Raw genomic sequence first — 22,683 nt, 5'->3', positions numbered from 1 at the left:
GTGGCTGCCAGGGATCAGGGTAAGGGGCTGGAGAGGTGATGGTCAGAGTGTGGACTTTCACCTACAGGTAAGTTCTGAAGATACGAGGCACAGGACCTGCATCTACAGCTATGACAGTGTATGATAAGCTTGAAACTTGCCAAGAGCATCCCTAAGCATTCTCACAAGAAAGGAAGCAACTGTGTGAAGTGATGGGTATGCTAATGAACGTGTGTGTGTGTGTGTGTGTGTGTGTGTGTGTGTGTGTGTGAGAGAGAGAGAGAGAGAGAGAGAGAGAGAGAGAGAGAAAGAGAGAGAGAAAGAGAGAAAGAGAGAGCGAAATGGAATCACTTTGATTTCATGTTCATATACTATGTACATGAGATCGTTGACAGACACAAATCAAACGAGAGCCCCTTCAACCTTATCAGGATAGTTATTATTCTCCAGAGACCCTGCAAAGCAAAAAAAAAAAAAAAACAGCAGAAATAATAAACACTGGCAAAGATGAGTCCTGACACACTGCTGGCGGAGGTGTCACGTGGAGCAGCCACCGTGAGAAACTGATGGGCGGGCCTCATGAAGAAAACAAACAGCAACAATAACAAAATGAAAACAAAACACCTTGGAGTTACCCTAGAACAATTTCACCTCCCAGGTACGTACTTCAAAAAGATGGAAATCAGACTTGAACAAACGTCCCACCCACTGATTCATTCACGGCACTCAAGAGAAAACAGCACAAGTATCTCCTAATGGAGAGCAGAATGCAGCATGTGCAGGCAGCAGAGGCTAGGTGGCCTTGAAAAGGTTCACACATGCTGAATTGTAGAGGAACCCTAAGATGCCCGTATGAAGTACCAGCTACCAAATGATCCAGTCTGCAAGAGGGCCTGCAGAAGTCAAATCCGCCGGGCGCTGGTGGCGCACGCCTTTAATCCCAGCACTCAGGAGGCAGAGCCAGGCGGATCTCTGTGAGTTCGTGGCCAGCCTGGTCCACAGAGCGAGATCCAGGACAGGCACCAAAGCTACACAGAGAAACCCTGTCTCAAAAAAAAAAAAAAAATCAAATTCATCAGGAAGAAAGGAGAGGAGTGGTTTTCAAGGGCCTGTGGGATGGAATGGGGAGCTGATGTTTAAGGGGTCCAGAGCTACAACTGGGAAACAGGGAGACCTTCTGAAAAGAGGCAGGATTGACGCTTCGACACCAACGTAAGTGTTCTTAAAATGCTACAGAACCAAACATTTGAAACTAGTGACTGGGGGAGGGGTGAGTATGATCAAAACATGCTCAAAATTCTTAAAAACTAATTAAAAGAGAGAGAAAGAATACATGAGTAGAACGTTAAAATTTTACAAAACATAAGTAAAACTGGTGAATTTTATGATGTGTATATCTCACTAAAAGGAAAAAAAGAAAAAGAAAAACAGGCTATAATCCAGCCCAGGCTTGGGATCAACGCCGCCTCCCTGGAGTAGCTCCTTGAGGGCTTCCTCTTGCTGTGCAGCTGTGCAAAGACAGAGACCCTGCATCCCTCCGTGGATCACACACGGACTGGCAATGGAGATGCTACAACCTGAGAATGCAAAGCAAGAAAGCAAAACAGCCTCCCCTGGTGAACAGGGGCCACCACTCTCTCCATCCAAAAGATGTCTTCACGCTGTCTCTGTTAGAGAGTTCTAAACCCCAGGAGTTTAGCCTTTTCTTAACCCTAGGTGCATGGAAACCAACTGTCCATCAAAGGTTTGGAGCCAGAGTGCCACGTTAGAATTCCAGACCCTGGCTGCTGCCTATCTGAATTCCCCTCTGACGTCACTGCTGAGCTTAGGCCGTCTTAGCAACCACGGCCCTTGATGCACTTTACTTCCTCGGTTCTATGGAACTTGAGGTTTTTAAAAGACCTTGCCTCCCTTCATTTCTTAACTCCTCAGTTTGGATTTTCTGAGTCAAAAAACCTTTGGGGTTTCACATCTTCCTCACCCATAACTGCCAATGGTGCCAGGATTACACAAAACACTGCCTTTTGAGTCTAGAAGGCTGATCGCAAGTGTTTCTGGCCAGGGCTCCCACAGACCAGTTGTTATTTATAATATCTATAGAGAAGGGAAAAAAAGAGCTTAAAAGATAAGTCACCCAGCACTTTCCAACAAAGCAGGGCACAGCTGTAGCGGGACTTCATGTAGCAACTGCTTCATGAAGAGACAGCAAGACTCTGTCTTTCCACAGGGTCTGCTCAGGTCACGGCATGTGGCATGGATTAGGGAGTCCTGAGCCCTAATACCCAGTGAGACAAGCCTGAGGTTTGCAGATGGTATCCTGGAACCGGGGCTCTGTGCCATCACCTGGTGTTTGCAACTCAGGGTCTCTTGAGGAATGAAAGCAAAGATCAAGCTTTCAAATATTTTAATGCCAGCCATTTTTTTTTTTTATTAAATAAATGGTATGGAAGTTCAGCAAAGAGAGAACAAGATTCGTTTTTGCACATTTCCCTCAAGATCCATCGTGGTGGGGTGAAAGAATTGATGTGTACGGTGGGCAAGAGGGTTTGGATTTGAGGCTCAGTGGAACACATACTTTAATAGGGAAGGCATCTGTAGACATGCTTAGGCTGCAGGCTAACCAAGAAGCAACACTGAAAAAAAGAGTCCCCAGGAAAACAGTCATCTGTAACTCATTTCAGCTTCTCCCGGGCACAGAAGGAGCCGGGAGAGCTGTTCGCCAAGGCACATGCTTGCTGCTCTTCCGTTTAGTGTTGAGTTCCATCACTAATCCAATGTCCTATTCGGGTAAGGTTAGGCTCGGCTCACCCCTCACTATCCCATCCCCACAGCCCATTAGCTGCACCCCATGGTCCAGATAGCACCGCAGTCTCCCAGGCAAGTTCACGAGGTCAGAGAGCATCTTCTCGGTCTCATCATAGCTGCACTGCAAAGGAATGCTAGGTGCTTATACCAAATGCGCGGCACCAACTCTTTGAGCTCCTAGTATAGTGCATTAAAAATTCTACCATTCTGGTTAACCAATTGAGCAGTAGAAAAAACCATGGGTTTCCCTTACTCAAGAAGCATTTTCTAGTTTCATTCAAGGTCATGCCAAGGTGAAGCCAGACAAGCATTGTAGAGGATCGGTGACCTCAGCTTTGAGACCCGCAGCAGGAGGTCAGTGCTTTCACTGTATAAAGATTAGAACACCAAACCATGACCTCCAGCTGACGCACTTCTAAAGTGGAGGCCACACTCCTGTGTCCGCACTGGCATTCGAAACCTGAGTTGATTCTGTTACTCCCATCTTGGCCTAGAGTCTATTGAAGATGAAATTTGCATTGAGTCAATGAAGTGAAAATGTGCTAAAGGGAAGTCCCTCCTACATGCCTTGCTTAACCTGGTCTTCTTCCCCTCAATCCTCTGCTGACCTTCAGCCATGAATATAAAATAATAATCACACTGCCCGGCAGTGAGCCTTTTCACTGTCTATAGCCCCTTGGCTGCCAACAACTGCTGGGTCCAAATGAATGTGTGCTAAAGCCACTGTGCCTTGCCATTTCACCTTGGGCACAATGGTGGGTGCCAGACAGTGAAGCCCAGTCACCTTATCACATCTAGGAGACCATCATGGATGAACACAGAGTTTCCCAGCACATTCCTAGAGTTTCCCTTTAGTTGAGAGTATACTTGTGATGGGTCCCATCTACAGACTTTGGGAAGCTCCTTGTGTGTAAAGAGCTGGTCCTTAGAATTCATCACAAAACTCACCAGGTTCCCTCGGCCCTTTCTTCACTACTGGCAGGGAGACTTGGTTTCCATCCTTCTCAGAAGTGGCATAATTTACCCTCAGAAGAAACAGAGAGGCATGGTTAGCCACTAGCCCATAGAAACACCAAAGTCTCCTTTAGTGCCAATGAATGAACACACACGCCGTGATTGCCTTAATTGTGCGGCCTCGTTTTCACAAACAGTACAACCTAGCCAAGAAACAAAAGACGTTCTTCCAAATTCTCCAGCTTGGCAGGCCAGTCCTTAGAATAAGCCACTGGAAATCCTCCTTGCCTGGAGAGAGTCACCACCTCTGCCTGTCATCACTGAAAAATCCAGACAAGTCACAGCCCTGTCCTTTAGAGACACACTTGTTTGAAATTCTAAAAGCTATGGTGGATGATCACTTTCAGGTCCTTGGACTTCAGTACCATAGTCTCAACCAAAGACAATTGTGCTGGGAGGGGACAATGGGATTTAGAGGGTTAGCCTATGGGATGGCACCATCATAAAAACTAAACTGCACAGCAGTATGGAGCTGCAGTGAGGCTCTTTGAACAACCCTGGGGGGCAGCACAAACAACACCACAAAGCATCATTTACGTACAGCCTGGAAAGGAAGGCAAAGGCTTTATCCCCAGCCCAAGCCTGGCAGAGCTCCACAGCACAAGCCTTTTGTTTTGATTTTGTTCTTTTTTTTTAATGGCAGGGGAAAAGAAAAGCCTTTGCTCCAGGTTGGTCTTCCCTGAAATAAAAGGCGACCATCTGGCTCATCTAAGCCCAGGAACTCCCTGTGCCTGCATTCTTGGCTAAGCAAAAACACAGGTGTCAATCTTCCAGGAGGTTGATGCCTTCTCCCCACCATGTGAAGCTCCCTCTGCCTCCCGCCACATGAAATGCTGCCTCCTGGGCGGCTTGTCCTGGCTCACCATCTCACCAAAGGCTCCATCTCATGCAAGAATGAATATAAAGCCAATTATCCCACTTTCCAGGCTCTTTACTCATCTGCTAACTTCTGGACGATGGTTCTTACAGAGGCAAGATGGAAGAGGGAGCTGTCTAAAAATCCACGACACGACCTTTTTGGTGGGAGACGAGTCAAAGCTAACCACTTAAATGAGTATTAAGACTATGGCTTAGTTTAGATTTTCATCTTATTCATGTGTTCCCATAATTCTAAATAATCTTAAAATTAGTAAGACTCACAAAGATTATTTTTAGCATTTTCTGCTTCTGCTGCTTTGCTGGGGCTACTATAAGAAAATACCACACACCAGGGAGCTTAAACAGAAGACATTTGTCTCTCAGGGTTGAAGGAGCTGGAAGCTGAAAGTCAAAATGATAGTCTGCTTGATGTCAAGCAAGAGTCCTCATCCTGGTTGTAGATGGATACATTATCGATACATCCTCTTATGGAATAATGAGAGTTTGAACATCTCTTCCTTTGCTTTTCCCTCATTTGCATGTATTTATTTTATATGTTCATACTTAATACACTTATAATTATAGATCCACTATGAAAGTGATACTCAGAACCAGATACATCAAAATGTAAAGACAGCTGTTACACACTTATCAACCCCAGCATTCAATTCTGTCTTTTGTTTGGATTTCACAGAATCACTAGTCCATTTCCATATAAATAAATATCTTAGCCAGAGCTCAGGGTCTTAAGCACAAAGGCAGACAATGCACACCTGAAAAGTATTAATAACAATATGTTCTCAGGTGACTGCTACACCTGCACCTAAACCAAACCAGCAGATGTCTCTGTGAGTTATGAGCCTCTCGTGCATCTAACTCCAGCCTGTCCTCTTGAAGGCCTGTGCACACGCAGTAACAAAGTTTTTCTACAAGCTTGTACATTTAAAACAACAACAATGACAATAAATCTGGGGGCAGGGCACAAGTATGATCGTGCACGCCTTTAATCCCAATGCTTGGGAGGCACAGACAGGTGGATATCTGTGAATTTGAGGCTATCCTAGTCTACATAGGAAATTCCAAGCCAGCCAGGGCTACATTGTTTCAAAAAACTCCACAGGGATGTATTTAAATAATTATCAGTGCAGAATGACATACCTCCTGCTTGGGGACACATTTGGAAAACATCCAATAGTCACGAACATGACAAAGGGATTATCCAGAAAAATGTACTGACTTGATGCTGATCACTAGCGTGTGAGTTCTACCAGTCTGCTCTGCTCATGACCAGACATCCTTGCTGATCTCCTAAGCCTCCCTGGAGAAGGGCCTCTTCCTGCATATCCATACTGGCTGCTTTTATGTATCAACTTGACACAAGCTAGAGTCATCAGAGAGGAAGGAGCCTCAGTTAAGGAAATGCCTCCATGAGATCCACCTCTAAGGTATTTTCACAATTAGTGATCAGTAGTGGAGGACCCAACTCATGGTGGGTGGTGCCATCCCTGGGCTGGTGGTCCTGGCTTTTAGAAGGAAACAGACAGAGCAAGCTATGAGAAGCAAGTCAGTAAGCAGCACCCCTCCATGGCCTCTGCATCAGCTCCTGCCTCCAGGTTCCTGCTCTGTTTGAGTTCCTGTCCTGACTTCCTTCAGTGATGAACAGCAATGTGGAAGCATTAGCCAAACAAACCCTTTCCTCCCCAACTTGCTTTTTGGCCATGGTGTTTCATAACAGAAACCCTAACTAAGACAACATCCTTTGTCAGTTTCAGTAAGCGCAGCAAGCCTGAGACTGGGCCATCTTTTGTCTGTCCACACTGTCCTTAAACTTCCTTTTGGACTGCCCACGCAAAGATATGGTCTGTGCTATCCTGAGTCAATTGTTCTATTTTGTTTCAGTTTCTGTAACAGACGGTCCAGCCTTGCACCATGAGCAGACAACTTTGAGTCAACCTCCTGATAAGTCGTTAGGGTCATCAATAACATTAAGTACTGTCTCATGAGTTTGCCAGAATTCTGTGACTATAATTAAAGCATTATTGATCTTGTGGATACCACTATCATACACCAAGTCCCTCCTACTTTAGTCCATATCTGAAACCTGCCATGTCTTCATCATCTGAAAAATAGGAACCTCTTCTTCGCCTGGTCCTAGAAGATCTCTGACAGAGAATACACTCATCTTTTCATTACTCAGATAAACAGGGTAGGTTGAGGAACCTCATCTAAGGTCTGCAACGACAGGGGGCCGACATTCCAAGGACCAGTCACCATGGAGGTCAAGAGGGTCCTTCCTGCACTTATAAGCCCAGATCAACTCACCTAAGATCATTCTTTCAATCTTTTTATCTAACCTGCTAAAAAATGTATTACCAGGGTCAGGCAGCTTAAGGATCACACTCCGGGGACACACACACACACACACACACACACACACACACACACACACACACGCATGCGATTGATTCCAAGTTATCTCCCTAGGGACTAGAATGTGATTAATGTCCTCCATAGCTCCTACCAAGGTTACACTCTTGTCCTCTCACCCCTGAACACCCTCCCTAGCAGTTCCTGGTCACATGTGTACATGGTGGGGGGGTGCATACATATGTGTGTGGAGGCCAAAGGTCAACCTCAGACACTGTCCTCCAGTCTTTTGAGACAGCATTCCTCCTCCTCCTCCTGGAAGTCACAAATAAGCTAGGCTGGCTGGCCAATGAGCCTCTGGAATCCATTTGTCTCTACCTCCCTTGGTACTGTTGCTGCAGGTACTGTACCCCAGTGTCCCACTCTTCATAGGGGTTCTGCGGATCGACCTCAGGTCCTCATGTTTGTGTGACAAGCACTTTACAGACTGTGAGCCATCTTCTCAGCCCCTCTCTTCATCTTCTTATCATCAGAGCACCTGCCCTATTAAATTAGGGACCGACCCATAGTCTCTATTTAACTTTTACTAACCTATGACAGGCCTTATCTCCATGCATAGTTGCAGGGAAGTTAGAGATTTAACATAGATTTGGTGGGGGGTGGGAGGGAGGTAGGCAAGGTATGGCTCAGTTCATAGCACTACACTTAGCCATTTCGGATAGAAAGGAAGGTGCAATGGATTGTGTGCGTCAAAGGAACATGCATTCTAAAACCAAATTATGCTAGAGAAAGACCCTCAGGGTTTACAGACTCTTCCCATGAGGTCCAATCTTCCTTCTAGATTCAGGGATGTCTGTCTACTCACCCCTACTCATGGGAAGGGAAAGAGTCACTGATAGCCTCTGTGACCTGTGATAACCATGATGAGGGGACACAATGACATTAAATTCAATCTGTGACTGTCTTGGGAGGGAGACTGCATGCTAAGGCCCGTGACACAGACTGTGCTTATTGCTACCAGGCTCTGAGCACTGCAGACTGAATCCCTCAGTCAGGAGGTGTCAAACGATTCTTCATGTAGAGTGTAGACGGGCATTATCTGAACATTTCTTTCCAAGCCAAGATCAAGACTGTAGCTTGTTAATAAAAAACACTCTGCTGTTTACTGGAACTGTAAAAAGCTGAGTTTGAGTGCCAATTAACTCGATCAATAATTCATACCCAACACAGTATGGCATATGAAAGAGAGAATAGGCCTGAGATCCTTACATAAGGATTGTGGAATAGACTGAATGAAAAACAGAAGTGACCTAGACAAATCCCTGAGTAGAAACCAAACAGATACAGACAAACAAATAAGCCAAAGTTACTAAGAATTTGTTGGACAGCAGTGCCCAATTCTCTCCACTTATTACCTCAATCCCCATAACAGCTCTGTGAGGAAATAACAGTGTTATCCCCACCTATGTGAATAAAAGAACTTAGACATTGGGTAGCTGCCTTGAGCATAAACATCTAATAAATGGTAGAAAGGGCCAGGATCCAAATCCAAAAAGCTTGGCTCTGAGTCCATGTGCTAAACCATGTTATAGCAATCCAAGCCTCAAGCTTTCAACTACACTTGTCCACTAGTAACAATCAGAGCTCACAGTGTATGTTAGAACTCAAATCCTCCCACGTAGGAACTCCTTTGTCTTAGTCATTGCCCTATCCCTAGCACAGACAATTGCATGCAGGGCAACAGGGGCTTAATAAAATGTACTTGGCTGGGCAGTTTAGTCAGTAATTGCTTATGTGGTAAGTAGGAGGACCTAAGTTTGATCCCAGAAACCCATGAAGAGAAAAGTCTAGGTATGGTAACACATGCTTGGTATGGGAGGCCTCTGCAAACACCATGGCCAGCAATGTCAGATCTGGGTGAGCCAAGAAGGAACTCCAGTTCAACAAGACTCAGTAACCAGGGTTGGTTCAAACGTCAAGAGTCTGACACTGGACGGTTTATTTTAGGCATATTTAAGTGCAATACAATTTGAAAAGAACTTTCTTGGTGTAACACAATCCCATGTGCACAAGAGGGCATTGTGACATGGAATTCTTCTCAAAGTCCATGTCACATTTTCTACCAAGAACAGTTGTATACATAGGCTACATGTGTTATCTTAAGGGCCTAGGGGAGGATCTCATGTGCTCTTGATCATGCAGATAGCACAAAGGTCATCTGCACTATCAACCACCTCCAGTCCTGTTCGTGGGAGTCTTGGGGAACCCCTGGCCATATGGATACTGCAGGGGTCACCTAGGCTATTAGCCACTCCATTCCCAGCCTTCTGTAACAGATTATACATCTCACAACCCTGTATGTTTAACATCCCTGGTTTCCCTCAAGCTTATCTGTGAGCATGAGGACCTTTGTGCTCAAGCAGCTTGGAATTCCAGCACTGGGAAGACGGAGACAGGCAGATACCTTAGGGTTCCAGGCCAGGAACAGACGCTGTCTCAATAAAAAGTGCATGGCATCTGAGGAACAACACTAGATGTTGTCCGCTGGCCTCCACACAGTGCACCAACACATTCACACACAACCATTTTATTAAATTACTTCTAAACTTATTTATGTAGATTTGGTGACGACACCGTGGTAGTCTTCTTATTGTCACCTGCAATTTTATTTTATACTCCTAGCATCAACAATAAACCTTCGCAATCTACTGCTTGGTGAGCTTAAACATTAGCAGACAACTTCTAAGACTTCCATACTTGTCTCTGTTGTACACTTCCATGATTATTTCTCAATACTTGACCATATAAACACTCCACTCTGCTGCCCTCTGCCTGCCTGCCCTTACCGCTCCTTGCCTGTCCCTGCGCCCCGCCCCCACGCACCCACACAATCATGTATGTTTCTACCAGCTAGAATTCTCTTTTCCTTCACTTTCCGGCATAAAGCTCGCTTATCTTTCAAAGTTCTGTCTCTTCTAAAAACTCTTGTGTGGTCACCAAATTCAAGGAACTGAGGTGGGTTTATTTGCAACCTATTACCTGTTCCCTCTCCCAAATTCATAAATCCACTGCAATGTCTTTTAAGCAGGAAAGGCTTACTCATAGCAGACACAAAATGAGCACAGATTGTCCAATCCATGCAGAGAGATACATCTTACCCAGACATAAAACATCTGAATATTTTAAAAGGTTTAAAAAAAAGTTTAGATGAAGTTCACATAACCTAAAATCCATCATTTTAATCATGTTGTACAACCACGATCAGTATGACTATCCACTTCCAGAGTATTCCCATCACACCAACAAAACAACAGATATTTATATTTCTTCCATTTTTCTCTTCCCAAGCCCTGCAAACCACCAATCTACATTCCAAGAGAAATTGGTTTTTCTAGTCTAGATGCCACCTATAAAAGAAATAATATACTGTACTGAGTTCTATATCTACCTTCTTTCATATAGTACAGTCATCCATGTTGAGACATGTGTGTGTTTCATTCCCTTTTTATGGCTGAAGAATATTCCAGTGCATCTATATTGTCTCTGAACTTCCACTGATGGGCATGTGGGTTGTTTCTATCCATCAAAATAATTTGGACTATTTTAAATAATGCTTCCATGAATGTGTATACACAAGTCTTTCTTGGAGTGCCTGTTTTAAATTCACTGTTACCTTGGAAGAACATTGTCAGTTATTAACAACTTTTAATCCTACAGTCAAGATAATGTTTCTTATAACAAAATACTATAATTAAATATACATGCTCATTAGTAAGTTTGACTATTTATGTACTCTAGAATCTTTTAAGATTCCTTATAGTTTGCATTTCTATCAGAGACTACACATTTTAAATTCTATGCTAATGAGCAGAATCTGATTAAAGCCCTTGAATGAGTCACCCATTTGAAGCATAAGCAGATCTTAATTCCTGGATGTGTGCATTCTTCTTCCCTGATCTCATATGACCTGGTGTTGAATCACGATGAGGGTAGGTATTGGATGCTTACTGTGTACTCACCACTGTGCAACATGCAACTGGGGGGCATGCTATTATCACATCACAGGTCATGAGCAGGTGCTCGGAGAGTTGGCCGTTTGCTCAAAGTCACATAGCTTTAGGAATAGAGACTGAATCTCAGACTAGATTGCCACATTTCCTACAGTAAGTGACAAGAGCAGGAGCAGACCAAGACCATCAGAATCTTGTCTTTTTATCCCACAACTGTAACCATATGTTTGCATAAATCAATATTTAACTTTTAACATTGATGTCCAAAATGAAGAATACAAAATAGAATCTCAGGTCTCTCACAGAGGGGATACTTATGTCCAAGTCAAGGGGCCAAACTCTCCCTTGGAAAATAAATCACCTCTATTTTTTTCCAGCTGAATCTATCATCCCATATTAGAAATACAGAGTTGGATGTCCCACAAATGCAGTGACTCATTCTGGTACGATCTAGAGAGGCCAACACTGATAGACAACAGAAAACAGAAGGAGAGACTGCTGAGGGTCAGGAAGTGATAGCTGCCCTGCTGCCCTCCTCATCCACTAACACTGTGGACTTTAGCTAGGACAGGTGAGAGGGAAGAAGTAGAAACATGCCTATCCCTGTATGCTCCTCTGAAAAAAGAGGCGTGTGCGCGTGCGTGCGTGCGTGAGTGCGTGAGTGCGTGAGTACGCGTGCGTGTGCGTGTGCGTGTGCGTGTGCGTGTGCGTGTGCGTGTGTGTGTGTGTGTGTGTGTGTGTGTCCTGGAAGCATTCCAATAGCAAAATTTAGGACAATGGTCATCTGATAAGTCAGAAAAACAACCATGATTCATGCCATCCTTTCCTACTTTTCATGGCAGATTGACAGACAGTAGATGGTTAGGAATAGACAACAGAACTGTGTGGCCATCTTGAGTTTAGATTCTAAAGAATGAAGCTCTGCTAACATGTTGACCTCTCAGGTACTAGATTTGCTGCTTAGATGAACATAATGTCTGGATGGACCCATGGTTTTATACCTTGGCTCTTCCTGTTACGAGAGGGTTAACTCCAAGATATTAAAATTCTGCCCACCCAGTACTGCAGGATCCACAGCATGAGGCAATTGGAGTTCCCAGAGTTTACCACTTCCTATCACTTCTAGAATCTAATTCCACAGTAAACATGGGACTTTAATTTCTTAACTTCCCACCAAGTATAGAAAAAAATGCACCAAAAAGGGGGCAAACACATCAAAATGTAACTGCTCGAGGATTTCTGGCAAGCTGAACACATCCATACAAGCAGGAGCTGACTGAACCTAAGTCCTCAGTGGGCAGCCCATTGATTCTGATAGAAAACTAAGTCTCAACAAGCATCCCATGAAAACTAAGTCTCAACAAGCATCCTGTCCCTGAAGCAGCGTAAGAATTAAATGTGCCACATGGGACATGGACAACAACAAAATGAATTGCTAACTTAACCAAGAACTAAAACAAAAGACCACGTGTAACAAACAACGAAGAGACAGCATGCAATTTCTCCGTTGTTTTCAACAAACACTCCACCTTTATGTAACTTCAAGTATAGTACTGGTAGTCTTCCCTCTGAGAACTGAGGAGGGAACCTCTCTCTACCTCACACAAACAGAGCCGAAGAGCCAGCCTAATGACAATGAGCTGAAAAATAATTAACTTATCAGGCTAGTGTTGAACATGATCATTCTGCTCTGTGAGGTTTCCCCCTCACTGTCTCTGCTTTGAAGGCATACATATCACTGGCAAAAACCAAAGTCCCGTTTAGTAAAGGATAAACACACTACAGGAGAGAGGAGAGTGGAAAGCTAATGAAAACAGAGATACTTGACTCTCCGCTGCCCACTTGCCTCTTCTTCTTTAATGGATTTGCAACGATAATCTATACTTAGGTCCAAATACAGACTTAATTAGGAGCCCTAAGTGACTTGAAGTAAGTCGTGTATTGCCCTCTCCCGGGGACCGCTCTACTTAAGGCAAATGCTGCCAGCCAGGAAACCTCTCATCTCAGAAGAGAAAGGATTCCTACTGGCCCAAGGCACCAACTGCCTGAACACTCCATACAAATGCGCTCTCTAGAACCCATTACAGGCTTTCCTCCTTCCTCTTCCCTCAGGTCTATATTCTTTGCCTAATTGAAAAGAAAAAAATTAAGAAAGACTCAAGAAGAATAGCTACCCACAAATATGCAGAGGAACTAGGGACAGAGTGTTCTTTTGAAAGAAACCCAGAGGCAAAGTCTGGATGAATGACATACTTTTCGTAAAGGGGGTAATTGGGCTAAAAGAACAACACTATTGGAAAGTCTGCGACCTTTGAAAAGATGTGACCTTGAATTTGAATCCTCTTCTGACCCAAAGAATGTATCGGGTTGTTGCTCTCACAATTAGATCTTTACAGGAAGTTTGTAACCCTTTCTATCCAGCATTGGAATCCTATACTGGGAGTTGGGAGTGAGGGATGGTATCTAAATAGCATCATAGCTTCCCAAACATATCAGTAACTGTCTGGTATTAATTTAATTTATTAATTTAATTAATTAATTATATTTTGAACTCAAAAAGTAACTCTCAAATGCAAGACCAATTTGGATGGGAATTATTAACACTTCAGACACAATAATGATCATTGCCCAAGAAATTTTTCTCTAAGACATTAAGCCGTAATCCAGGGAGGTTTTTGAGATCTGACACTTGCAGTGGTGGTGGTAGTGGTGGTGCTGGTGCTGGTGGGTGGTGAGTGGTAGTAGTGGTGATGGTGGGTAATGGATGGTGGTAGTGGGTGGTGGTGGTAGTGGTGGGTGGTGGTGGTGGTAGTGGTGGTGGTGGTGGTGGGTGGGTGGTGGTGGTAGTGGTGGGTGGGTGGTGGTGGTAGTGGTGGTGGGTGTGGGGTAGTGGTGGTGATGGTTGATAAATAACCCCAGGCTGGTCTGAAACTCACTGTGGGCCTGAAGATGACCTGGAACTCCTGAGTGCTGGGATTACAGGCCTGTGTCACCATGCCCAGTGTGTGTGATGATGAGGGTTGAGCCCAGGTCTTTGTTCATTCTAGGCAAGCATTCTATCAACCCCTAACCCAGATATCTGGCCTTGATGTACCTGGAGAAAGAAGCTAAAAACATATGTCTTTGCCTATCATGGGGGGAAATCTTTGGGGCTTCTAAAATAAACAATAACAATTCTAGGATCAGATAAACCAGTGAGGCAATTGTAGAAAACAATTCTTTCTCCGTCAAAGACACGCTGGAGTTCCAACAGTTTTATGTCTTCCTTGTGCCGCGTCTGCAGCTTCAAGCAGCAGATGAATGGGTCTTCCACAGAATTCCATTTTCCCTTCCCAAACCCTACCCCTGACACATTGCTGCAAGCAGTTTAACTGTGGAAGGCCTTGACCTCTTTTCTTTGTCTCTCTGATTTAAGTGTGTCTGCTTCCTCGGGGCTACCAAGCTTCATCGGACAGCAAGCCAGAGCCGAGAGGAACATCAGCCAACCCCCAAACAATGGGTGTCTTTCTCTGTTTGTCACATGAGCAGCGTTGTATTACAGCCATTGTCCCTCCAAGCAGGGAGGGACAGAACAGCTTCTCACAGGCCAGCTATTCCCCATGACCCACTCCGGCCATCACCAAAATTAAAACTCGAAAGGAAAAAAAAATAGACATGCCGTTTGAATGGGGCACTGTAACCCCAAACAAGAATTCTACTGCACCCCCGGACCATCTGCAGCATCCTGCCTTGCCAAAAATGCACATTCCCAGGTCCAGCACACCTACCAGATTGAAATCCAGAGGGCCATCGGTATCTGCAGGTTGTTCACAAACCTCTGAAGTTAAGGAACTTGGGCGAGTAGATGTGTCGAGTGTTCCCAACCTCACCAATGGCATTTGTACATCTGTTTAAGGGGTGAGCTAGAGGCAAGATGATATTGGCAATGTAAAGAGGGCTTTACATTGAATGCTATGCCGAGGTTATACATCTCAGTTTAGACACAAAATATGTCAAGATGAGGGCACCGAAGAACATGGAAAAGGAGACAGGGATGGTCCAAACACCAATGGCTGTCCAGAAGATAACAGGAATTTTAGAGGAAGAGTGGATGGAGTGTGCTAGAGCAGACCACAGAGGCTGAGGCCATCAGAAAGCGACAGACCAGGACAGCTTCCGATGTCAGAATGGACCAAAGCAAACCACTACAACCACTATGACCGCCAACACCACCACCAATAACAACAACACAAGCGTGTTGGGCTGGCGTGCAGCTCAGGGGCAGAGTGACTGTCTAGCATAATACACACATCGAGTTTGCGCTCCAGCTACACACACACACACACACACACACACACACACACACACACAAATGTTTAAACTTCTATTGAATTTTTTTAGTATGTGTGTGGGTTTGTATACCTGCTTGGTAGGAATACATTTCGCCAATCCCTCAAGAAAATTTTACAAAGATTATCTTTAATATTTTGTTTTAAATATTAAAATGCAAACTTTTTTTCACAATCCCAGACCTTAAAAGTCAACTGATACTCAAAGTCTTATACTACATAGAGCCACATTCATGCTTAGGTAAGTAGCTTCAGGCTTTGACGGAACCATCACATCACAAAATAATCTTTAAACCAGTCAAGAGTCAATCTAAATTCCACCCCCGATGACACTAGAGAACCATGAGTCCTGGCCATCCCCTTCCTGTGAACTCCCTCTGAGGTGGAAAGGTGAAAGCTTTTCCAGGAATGCCTTCTCATGAACAGGGAGGGACCTCTAAGCCAGTTTTTATTTGAATCTCACAAGGGTGCCCACATCTGGTCCCTATAACAAAATAATAGCTGTAAAATGTGAAGGATTCCTTTAAAACTCAGATAGTACTGTGAGGGACAGACAGAAACCAGTCCTGTGACTCCAAAAATAGCTGTTGAAAAATTGATTCTCAGATCCTTTGAAATGGTTCATCACTACTCCCACTGCCGTGTGGTTGCTGAGCCCATGGCCCTGCCTGCTGTGTGTTATCTATATAAATCCTCTCTTAGCAGGACATTCCCCAGGAGTACACACAGCCCTCGTCTTAGCATGAACCTGGAACCACTCTCAAACCTGCCTATTCGACCCCGACTACACCCAGCTTTACCTGGCTGGAGATATGTGTATGTATGTGTGTGTGTGTGTGTGTGTGTGTGTGTGTGTGTGTGTGTGTGTGTGTGTGTATAAAGGTATTAACTCTTTCTTGGCAACTGTAATGTTTAGTGTTTCATACTACACATCTAATAAATGCATGATGAAGGAAAAAATATAACTCAAACCAATCAATTCTAAAAACCAAAGTCAGGTCTTGCCATCAATACCTCATCCAAAATAAAGTGTTGTTTTTTTTTTTTTTAATTCAAATATGGTGGTACAAGCCTGGTATCAGGCTGAGCTACACAAGACTGAGATCTTGCCTCAAGAAAACAAGACAAAAAAGTATGTGGAAGATTTGTTAGAGACTCATTATAGGAACTACCACCTGCAGCTGTATTTTGGAGCTAGTCATATCTGCACAGCCCATCTGGGTTGGACATGATATTAATAACACGGTGTTTGGTCTCCCCCACAATGAGGCCTCCTGTCTCCCAAAGATCTGATGGTTTTAACAGATGCTAATATCCTGTACATACACCTAGCAAGACAAGGCATTCCACACTGAAATTCTATTTCCCTTGTCTTATGGGGGGGTGTGATTTATTGCTCTCTGAAGGAGGAAATTGGGGTGGTTAGAATGCTTTACATAGTTTCTTTATCTGGGAGAATAAATCATTAAAAATGAAATAGGAGAGAAATCAATAGACATTAATAGTGCTAACTACAGGATGTAGTGTCACAGTTACTCTTCTAGACTGGCTCGGGGCATGGCATTTATCATCAAAGAACAGCCTCGTGGTGCTGACAATTGTGCACATAAAGTTCAATAAAATAAAACACCACTGGTGTGGATATTTTGCTTTCCTCTTCACAGCCTGTGCAATCCTTTAAGCTCCCTGAATTAACCCTTCACACAAATTATGTTAAAAAGCAGTAAGAATGCTCATAGTGAAACTGAACTTCCATGTTGAATATGGATAAGAGATCAATAGAAAACTTCAGATTTGGAGAATGATGGATGAGTCAGTGAGGCAGTGTAGACAATAGAAGTCCAGGCAAGACACCAGACAGGGATGTCCTGAGGCAGAAAGAGGTCATTTGGGGGAAAGAATTGTGAATGACAGATCCATAAGACTCAATGAGTCGTACATCGATTCATAAAACTAAGTTTTGAAAGTAAATACTCAGTCCACATTCTTGAGAACAGGGGAGTCCAGCAATGCATTTGACTGCCATGTTCACAATCTGACAGCCTCAGGTATCTGGATGTTGCTATCTCCCGCCCCCAAAGGGACTTCCTCCATATTTGCTCTATGTGGTATTGTCATGAACCAATAGTTCAGCTTTGCCACAGCAGCATTTGCTCCCATTTGCATAATTCATTCTTCGAAAAATGAGTGGAAATAGGAAAAATTTAAAACTCTACAGGCAATCGTAAGAGGAATCTTTCTCATAAATTTAATGTGAGACAGAGGCGGAAATTGTTACAGATGCTAATATAGGTAAAGCTTTCAACAGAATCGGATGTTAATTGACCTTGAATGGGCTAAATTTGCTTACATGAGGAGGAAATAATCAAAGCAAATGATGTTTGAGAAAGGAAAGTTAAAGAATCCAGACACTGGATGCTGTGTCTGGATAACAAAGTAGAAGTAGAGCGTGCTGGTGTCTTACAGGCAGCATCCCTCACATCGTACAGCCCCAGCCCTGTATTTCGACCTGTTTTCCTTGTGGAAAAGTAAGAAAGGCAGTGCCGAACCAGTTACACATATGCCAAATTGCCTTATATACTGAAAAGCATGGGGCAATTATGGCTAATTTTTATTGATGTTGGCATCTCCACTTCAGCACCAGGACACTGCTAATCACAAGCAAAACTATCCCAAAGTCCAATTGTATCTCTCTGTCATACATCACACCTACTGTGTTGATGAGCGTGTCAGCATGACTTCAGGATTGTGTGGTGTTTTGTAAGCCCACTTTGGAGAGTCTAGAGCAGTGGTTCTCAACCTGTGGGTCGTGACCCCTCTGGGGTTGCATATCAGATATTTACATTATGATTCATCACAGAAGCAAAATCACACTTATGAAGTAGCAGTGAAATAATTGTATGGTTGGGGTCACCACGACGCGAGGAACTGAATTAAAGGGTCGCGGCATTAGGAAGGTTGAGAACCACTGTGGTAGAGTGTCTTCCTCCCTGCCTCTGTCTATTTACTTTATAGACCATGTCTGGACAAGTAGTAAGTTCTGTCCTGACTTCCCCACCACTCTTAATAGATATGTAGGAATTACCCCCAACGCTTTGTGCGGCAGGAAACCACCAGCTACTGTTCGTTCATTCATTCTTCTACCACATTTTAAGGGGCATTTCTTACGAAACTTCTATATTCCAGCCACTTGAGTAAGGTCTTTCATCAACGAATGGTGAACCCACCGACCTGCTGGGAATATCATTCGGATAACAACGTAACCGATGCTGTATGGAAGCTGTCCGCAGAGATGAATGGCAACTCACGTGATGCTCACTGCTCATGGGAGAAACGGAAAGACCAGAGGGAAAGTCTGATTTGGGCTGGATCTTCAACGACAAATGGATAGCAGGCAGCTGCTTACACAGACGAGAAGGCCACAGACATTTCCAACAGAAAGAACCATCTACGCGGCGAGGCCATGGAGAAAGGAATGGGTGCCGTGTACTTGGGGACATGATGAGATCTGCAGGCACTGGGGGGCTGGGAAGCAAGAATACAGAGAACCGGACAGGAAATGGGGCAAAAGTGGTCCTGGCGCGACAGTGACGGGCTGACGGGAGCCTTGTGCTAGAACACCGTATTCCTCCAGCCCTGACTAGGGAACTGTATTTTCAACAAGTCCCGACAAGATGCTGATGATCACCTCCTAGTGATCTGCCAAGGACTTAAGCATGGAGATCACATGACCACGTTTGTATTTTAAAAATGTCTGTCCTCAGACGGAAGCCACAGCCTCCAGTAGGCAAACCCGCTGCTGTGAAAGGAGTGAGTGACTCTGTTCGGCACCACAACCAACTTTGGGACTTTATGGATGTGCTCAACTTCACCCAAGACTTTCTGAATCATGGAGAGGCCAAGGTTTACATATGGATGAACCATAGGAAATTTTTATTTGTTTAGATTTTTAAAAAAATGATCAAGTGTTGGTAATTCCTCGTGGTTAAAAAAAATCAAATATTTTTAAAACAAATTCCTTCCATGCTTCTGATGTACCCCAGAGTCTGAAGGCAGCTGATGGAATACAAGCAGACTTACTGTATTCCCTTTCTACTTATCACTAGTGAGCCTGCAAATACGGAAGTCCCATAATTCATGCACCCCAAACAAATGCTAAAAATGGGAAAGGGGGCCAAACACAGCCAGCAATGAAGTAAGGCAACTAATATAAAGACCTTTAGAACCAGAAGGCACATCAAAGCTCTTTCCCTCCCCTCCACACACACACACACACACACACACACACACACACACACACACACACACACAAGCATGCACACATGTGTGCGCGTGCTTTCATGCAGCATAAAGCTGATATCAAAAGAGAGAAGCAACCCGTCCGAGGTCACACTGGAAACCTCATTGAAATACTCAGTGTTATGTGCTTATATGTGCTCAGGTGTTGAGCTTTGTGGCTAAAGTGTCGGGATTTGCTTTATAGCAGGCTACTGCCATATGAAGACAGCATTGGCATACTTAAAACGAAGTAGGGCGGAGAGGATTATAAAGCAACTACACATACTCATTTTGAAAATAAAACCAAAAAAAAATGAGTACAAACCCCCATTGAAATGTGATAGATGCTTCATAAATGTTTACTGAATGAATGAGTGACCTCTAAGAAGTAGGGTAAAGAAACTATGCCCATGCAAAAGGTTTCTAAGGAAGGGTAGAGGCTGTCACTTCCTACATCCTTTGGCATCCAATCATAAACTACCTTTTCAGATCCCAGCCCCACCATGTACAACTTCCTTTCTATTGAAAGTACCCAACAGAAAACACTGTGAAGAACACATGTGAGCTAAGCTGAGCAAACCATCATATCCTAGGCATCATATCCTGAAGATGAGATCAGCCTTCCAAGTCCTTCTCGATAAAAGTACCAACTAACACATGCTGAAAGCTAACAAAGAGGATAATAAAAGCAACACAACCATTAATGTTGGCTCGATAATAATAATAATAATAATAATAATAATAATAATAATAATAATAGCTAACCCCTCCTCTGTGTGGAGCGTGTTAGGGCTCCCCACGCACTAGAGTTCCAGAGTAAGCACTATTATTTCACCCTGATTTTGTAGACATACATACAGGTGTGTTAGTAAGCTACACCAAACCACACAACTGCAAAGGATCGGAGTGGAGCCTTGAACCCATATCACCTGACCCTAGCAGTTTACCAAAGGAATGCCTTGGCCTTGCAAACAAAACAAAAGTACCATGTAAGCTGACTCCTTGGAGCATGCCAGTCAGGCTGATGGCATTTCTGGATAATGTCATGTGGCCTGCTCTTTTTATCTATAAGGAACAGGAATGAAAGGTTTTTATTTGAGAATACTATATACAAAGCAAGACCTGGAATGAAGGAACCAAGGATGACATTCTCTGCCTTGGCACAGCATGGCTATTATTGCCCAAAAGCAGAAATAATGCCTCATCTGGGCCAAGAAAATTCCAGGCTTTCACTGTCTCTTTAAAAATGGGGGGATTCCTGTGGGGTTATGTGTGAAAGAGACAGCAAACATGCTTCCCTGTGTTTCTTTTATTCAGTAGGGTCATTCAGGAAAATACTTCCAGAAAGAAAATTAGAGATAAAAAGTCCCAACCCGGGTGTGTGAAAGTCCGAAAGTGAAGTCATTTAAAAGAAAATGAACGACAGGGGCACAATTCCCTCAAATAAATGAGTGTGGCTCGAAGAACTGCCCCTTTCAGGGTCCCCCCCCAAAGGAACCAAGCATTCTGACAAAGACCCTGAAACCATGACACCCCTAAAGGCAGGAGGAGAGCCCCAGCCCCCAAACACAATCTGATCATCAAGTACTACAGAAAGAAAAGTTTAGGAAACAAGTCAAGATCCCAGAGTAGTACTTGGCAGACCTGAGAGGAAGGCCAGGCTGAAGCTGCATTTCACTGTCAGATGTCCCCCCAAATCTCCCTGCACCCACCAACGTCACAATCACCGTGGGACAAACACAGGTAAAGCAACATACAGAAGCTCAAAATACACAAAATAAAATGCGTAACGAAGAGATGTTCCCCGGAATTCCCTGCAGTCCCAGACAACAAAACCAAACACAAACAACGTCAATAAACCCCTGGGAAGTGGGCAAACCACCCGTGTGTCCTGTCCCGCTTCCATTGCGCCGAGGTATCCTGGCTGAGGGGAAACGTGCCCTCCAACCCCAAAGAAGCCTCACACCAAGCCCAATGGCCTCCAGAGTTGAGTTTGCTTAAAACTCTTACCGGGTCCCGAGATGTTGCGATTGGCAGCTCAACCTGTTTTCCCCTGGTCTTCACCCACTCCAGCCAGAGATTCAAAAATCTGTTCCCAACAGCGTCGCCGTCCTCCAAGCCGCCGAGTCCCAGGAGAGATCGATGTTTGCGGCTCTTGTTTAGGCTGGGAAGATGGGGGCTCCGGGAAGGAGTCCGGTCCTGGAGCCCCAGTTTCGCACACGGACCCCCCGAGTCCTGCTGCAAACTTGGAACAAGCGTTCCCCTGTCTGGCTGGAGATGCTGGAGGAGGAAGGCGGCGGTAACCGGAGCCGGGCTGGGATGCGAGCAGTTGCCGCTGCTGCAGCTGCTGCCTCCGGGACAGTGGCCTCTGGGGAGGAGGGAGGAGTGTCGCTCGCTCGCGGTCCCTCCAAACCTGTAGTCTCCTTCTGGCCTGGACTCTTGGAACCCCTTCAGTGGCCTAATCACCAAGTTGGCAAACTTGGAGTCCCCCGTGGGACTTGAGAGAAGGGATAGCGGAGTGCGGTGCTAACCCGACACGATGCCAGTGCTAACCCCGCATCAAAGTACCCTAGGAAGAGGGAGTCTAGACCCAGACCCTCTATAAGGATTTGGGGGCAGGGTCAATGCCCGCCAAGTGGACAGGACAGCGCGTCCCCCATGTGAGGGAGCGCAAAAGTGGGACCGAGAAGGGATGGGGACCAGGCCGGGCCACGGTGCGTGGAGCTGCAGCCAAGGGACTGGGAAGGTGGGGAGAGAGGAGGGAGGAGACTGGAGGGTGACCCGCCAGCCTTGCCGGGCGGGTGGAAGGACAGCTTCCCCTGTCGCCAAACTCCCTGCGGGTCGTTGCCAGGTCCCCAAGTGGCGATTTCTTGGGGAATAGCTCCCTCTGCCGACAGCCCAGGAGGCCCATGAGACGGGGGATAGACCTGAACACGCCGGCTCCGCCTCCCACTTTCCCCCTCCAGACTGAAGAATTCCACCCGGTCCCAACAACCCCCGACCATGCAAAGCTTTCCAGTTGTTAGGCAGTAGTTTCTTATTTT

The 22,683-nt window shown here is 44.8% G+C and overlaps 1 protein-coding gene across 2 annotated transcripts in view; it reads right to left on the bottom strand.

Annotated features, from left to right (window-relative positions):
• Megf10 (multiple EGF like domains 10) overlaps nt 1-21,908 on the bottom strand; it is a 163,152-nt gene extending 141,244 nt beyond the window's left edge. The window contains exon 1 of one of the 2 annotated variants that reach the window (XM_042263911.2): nt 21,650-21,908. The gene's annotated coding sequence lies outside the window, so the exon portion shown is untranslated. The remainder of the gene's footprint in view (nt 1-21,649) is intronic. The other variant, XM_076555280.1, reaches the window with a different exon arrangement.
• Nucleotides 21,909-22,683: the final 775 nt, after the last annotated feature.

The sequence above is a fragment of the Peromyscus maniculatus genome, chromosome 19 (genome assembly GCF_049852395.1).
Source record: "Peromyscus maniculatus bairdii isolate BWxNUB_F1_BW_parent chromosome 19, HU_Pman_BW_mat_3.1, whole genome shotgun sequence".
In the NCBI taxonomy this organism is placed as follows: Eukaryota; Metazoa; Chordata; class Mammalia; order Rodentia; family Cricetidae; genus Peromyscus; species Peromyscus maniculatus.
Note: the sequence above shows the minus strand (reverse complement) of the source record. Positions and strands in the feature narration are given on the sequence as shown.